Source organism: Sinocyclocheilus grahami, unplaced genomic scaffold (assembly GCF_001515645.1).
Source record: "Sinocyclocheilus grahami isolate Dianchi unplaced genomic scaffold, SAMN03320097.WGS_v1.1 scaffold1962.1, whole genome shotgun sequence".
In the NCBI taxonomy this organism is placed as follows: domain Eukaryota; kingdom Metazoa; phylum Chordata; class Actinopteri; order Cypriniformes; family Cyprinidae; genus Sinocyclocheilus; species Sinocyclocheilus grahami.
In genome coordinates this window covers 26,616-31,825 of record NW_015507141.1, presented here as the reverse complement: position 1 = coordinate 31,825, position 5,210 = coordinate 26,616, and positions in this window count along the sequence as shown.

Below are 5,210 nucleotides of genomic sequence, written 5' to 3'. Positions count from 1 at the left end.
TTAACCTCAAATGTACATGGAATAATAAATTCACTCCTACCGTTTTATTACATTATGTTTTCTGTTTGTGCTGTTTAGGTTGTAATGCTGCACATCTGAGCTATTTGCACTATTTTAACACTGCTGCAAACTTTTTTTTAATTGATAATTTTATATTGCCATTTTAAATTATTTGTATTCTTAAGCTTTTCTATAAATTTGGAAGTTTCAAAATAAATCTTATTGTAACGTTACTTGTACAATGACAAATATATTCTATTCAATTAGCTCATGCTCTCTCTGTATCTAACAAGCCATTGTTCCGTCATAAATTCAATATAATAATTAAAATAAATGATGGATTTTGTCAAAGATGAGAGCTTTAATGAGGAAATGTTGTTTTGGAGAGTTTTAATTTATTTTTTTACCATTGCTGCCCGGATCTTCTCAATTTCCAACCGCTTTTCCAGATGTTAAAACTCTTCCTCAGTTTCTCCAATTCTTCTGAGTGTGTTCACTGTACAAATTAATGTGGATTAATCTTTGTCAAAGCTGTGTTTATTCTGTTGTTTGCTCTTTCGCCTCTTCTTGCGCTGTTTTAAAATCCCTTGAATTTGTAAACATGTACAAATGATAAAACATTTACTGTATTATATTTTGCAATTAATCCCCTGAACACATGCATGCTGAACCGTGGGCCTAGTCACGGATCACTATCAACTACGATCTGCTCCCTTCACTAAAATGTCACGCTTCCTAAATATAAATATAGATAAATAATGAATGTCAAAACGAAAACACATACAAGTCCAAGTAGTAATATCCTTTATCGTTGTTGTTTGCCCGCTGCTCTCCGACAAGTAAACTTAGTGCTCTCTCATGTTAAAAAAATTCAAAACACAACACTGATCTCTAACTCTCACGTCTTGCATTGCCATTAATCATGTCTCAGTAGGGCTACAATTGCCATCTAGCGGTTGGGAATTGTAATTGCATTTTTATTTATAAAATGAAAGACAGCCGAATATAAGGCAAGTATGCGATTTCGGACACGGACCAGGTCTCACCTGTGAAAGGTTATCCAGTTTCATCGGGAATTTATATCCCAGCCGTTTTTACAACCATCGGCTGTGCAGATTTGCTGCATCTTCATTATGGTGAATGACGTCAAGTTGACAGTTGCAAGATGGCCATGCTTGGAGCTGTTGAATGAGGCATCTACCTATAAATATCGAAGGTTGCAGGCTTGTCTTCCAGTGGTTGACAGGTCAAGGTTCACGCGCATATAGAACAAGTCTGCGCTGGTCAAAGGACGGATACTAGAGTTAAGTAAACAAGTGTAACCTGACACGAGAGATCCAAGACAACCAAATCACTGAATCAGACAACAGAAACTAATGTCTAAAGTCAATCTTCTGTTTATCGGACCAAATTTCTCAATTTATGCACGCTCTTGGTTTAAGGTATTTGAGTGCATTCGGTTCGGTCCACCACTGCAGTGAGAAATGAGCCACTTCAGCCGTACAACAACTGAGACGAACACCTGATCCGACGGACACCTCTTCAGAATGAACCGCAATCATTGGCCAGGTACAAGGAGTCTAATAAAAATCCTGTTATTTGAGCTTTTCATTGTAAAGTTGTTCCTTTAATTTTGTTTGTCATGACACTTGTTAATTTTCTCAGGGTTTGTCTGAATGAACCAATCACAGCTGCAGTGCTATTTTAGCATGAATATAGTATTTTGATTCAGTATTTTTGTCATTAAAAATAAAGCCATGAAACTATATTTGCTAAAGATATTGGCTACATTGGTTTATGCAAGACAGACAAATTTGAATGAACGTTTGTACAAGCTTGAATTTGTTTGTTTTTTTAAATAAGAAAGTTTCTGCAAGACATGGCAAGCAAGAGCGCTCACAGCCCAAGATAAGCCATTGTATTAAAAAAAAAAAAATCCATGCAAGAACAGTGCAAGTTTGAGATGTCCAGCGGTAAAAACATGTCAGATGTTCAAAAGAGGCAAGCAATGACTGATTTAAGAGGAGTTTTATTTCATTCATGCATCCTATAGCCAGAAATGAAGCACAATCATGGACAGGGAGGCATGTATGGTGGTCTCAAACACATCACCTGAAAGTGAAAAAGGAACAGGAAGTCAACTTGACACGCATGAGCACTAGGGAACTCAGCCAAAAGCACGAGCCACTGAAAGTATAGTATTCTAACAGTTACAACCAGCTACAGCTTACTGTGAAAGATACTCAAAGCAAGGTGACACTATCAGCTTGCACATCTAACAATTATAAAGTCACACAAACTCCTATTACCATAATAAATATGAATCCAGACCATGATGCACTTGGACAGATAGTTGAAGACCGTGAACTTCAGCTCAAAAGACTCTCCACGGATGATGGAGTAAGGCAGGGAGAGCTCCAGGAAGAAGGGCTGGAAGACAGTCAGCTGAACAGGAGGAGCCAAGCCAAAACCTTTGGCGGACAGGCAGAACGCCTCAGTCTCCCATGTGGTGATGGTGTCAGGAACCTTAGAGTAACTTTTGTGGATCCAGTGTTTCTGAAGAAAAAAGGACACTGAAAGATAAAGTGGGCCAGGAGAGGCAAGTCGAGGCCAAGTGGCTTTAGATCGGTGATGTCAGACTCCTTCCTGGAGGACCACAGCCCAGCAGAGTTCAGATTAAACTCTAAACACCTCATCCAGCTAAACAAGTCCTTTAGGCTTATTTGAAGCCTACACTGAATGTGTTGGAGCATGGTTGGAACCAAACTCTGCAGGGCTGGGGACTTCCAGGAACAGAGTTTGACACCTGCTTTAGGCCTAGTCCACACGTACATGTGTATTTTTATTACATGGGTTTACCAAAAAAAATAAAGATTCATTCCACACACACTTTAAGCGCTGTCAAATGCATGCCAAACCAGCAGGTGGCATATAAACCTGACCATAAAACCACATTTACATGAGGCAAGTCTGTAATTGGCCAGAGGAAATAAGTGCCCACCAACATCACAAGCCAAAAAAACCCAAGTCACGGTGTTGTGAAGCCAGTGAAACCGGAGTTTCTGAACATCTTCACCTTGGCAGTAGTTTAAAAAGGTTCCGTTTCAGTGACCGGATACTGCATGCAGGGACAAATGACCAAAGTTCTCTGTATGCTAATTGTCAATCATCTTTGACGATAGTGGTCCTGACAGAAATAATAATAATAATAAAACTTTGAAAGAGAAAAGCAGCTTTGTGAAACACCTTATAAGAGTGTGATGGGAGAAATTACCCTTTCCAAAGCTTTGAATCAATTGAACCAGTTGCTTCGCAAAATTATTCACTGTCACGCTGGTGATGCCTGCTGGTCAAAACTGTATTTCAGTACAACAAGAACTCAGGCCAAACATCCATCAAAAAGCCTTTACAACCAATTGCAAATATTTTTTTTAAAGTATACTGTTAAAATCCAATTTACAAATCATCAAATACCAATATTAAATATGAAGTGTCTGTATAAAGTGTTTTTTCATTTGCATTGTTTTGTTTGCTTTATAGAGAACTTGTTTAAAACAAGAGATACGAAGGAGCAAATGTACTAACATGCCTCTAAACTCCTGTCTGGCTTCACAGCAGATCCGTTCCTGGTTTGTATGTGTTTTAAGATGACTTGTAAAATCCCAAGGTGCTTCAGATGTAAGTGTTTATCTAGAAGATGGTCTTATTGTCTCAGCTTGGATCTCCACCCAATGCGGCCCACGAGTGGAGCGTGTTGATGCTAGAGATGATCATGATATCTGCGAGCAGATCCAAACATGAGCTGCTTCACAGTCATCTCAAACTACATATTTATGGGCCTCAGGAATGACTTGAATTGATTGATAGAATTCTGGACCAAAAATAAAATGAGTGTCATTTTTTGGCCTTCGGGTCATTTTGACACGCGAGGGACACTTTTGTTATAGGTTCGGAAAGGACGGATGATGGTTAAAACAAGAGATACAAAGGAGCAAAAGTACTAACATGCCTCTAAACTCCTGTCTGGCTTCACAGCAGATCCGTTCCTGGTTTGTATGTGTTTTAAGATGACTTGTAAAATCCCAAGGTGCTTCAGATGTAAGTGTTTATCTAAAAGATGGTCTTATTCTCTCAGCTTGGATCTCCACCCAATGCGGCCCACGAGTGGAGCGTGTTGATGCTAGAGATGATCATGATATCTGCGAGCAGATCCAAACATGAGCTGCTTCACAGTCATCTCAAACTACATATTTATGGGCCTCAGGAATGACTTGAATTGATTGATAGAAACACAAACACAACAGATGGATCACAGATTTGATCAATATCAGAAACATTTTCTATTGTAACACCTGACAGTAAATACAGCTGTCAATCCCAAACACTGCATGAATGTAGGCATGCAGTTCCCTTTCATGGGAACTTCGAACTGCGTCCTCTAGGGGTCGCTATGGGGAACGCCTCGTCGTGACCCGTGTCTGAAGCATACATTGAAAAAAACACGAACAACATGTTGGCCAGCGACAGCCATGATATCACTACCAGTGCGACTATAGTATAAATAGGCACCGGGAGAACACATCATCCTCTTCTTCGTCTTCATTGACTGTTTTGTTTGAAACGTGCATTTCTGTGGTAAGAGTGATCTCTTTTCATATCATTATGGCGAGCACGAGTAAAGCGTTTAGAGGATATGTGCATCCGTGTTGTCATTGTTTAACATCTGATGACACACACGATCTATGCGTTATTTGTTTGGGCGAAGAGCACGCACGCGATGTCTCCGAGGGGGCAATCGGCGTGCACCGTGAGCGTTTTTTTCAAGGAAAAAGCTCCGCTCTCGTTTGTCTCTCTTTTCGAGGAAAGAGGGGCAGCCATCTGCTTCCCGCGATTCAGGATCCGCCGCTGCTGAGGCACGGAGGAGAATGACCTCGTGGGGATCGCATGTGGATCTGGTCGATGAGTTTGAAGAGGGGTTTTCCCTCTCGCGATCGTCAGCTGTGGACGGGAGTGAGCCACTGGAGGATGACGTTATTTCATTAACATTGTCTGATCCAGGGGCCAGTGCTCTGCTGGAAAGCAGGAAAATGTCTGAGGAAGGCAAAAAGCTGAGGCTGAGCTTTCCCAATCCTCCTGCCCTGCGTGTGATGAGCTTTCAAAAGTTATGGATCGCGCAACGGCGAGGCTTTACTTGCCGTGAAGCGGGTGAA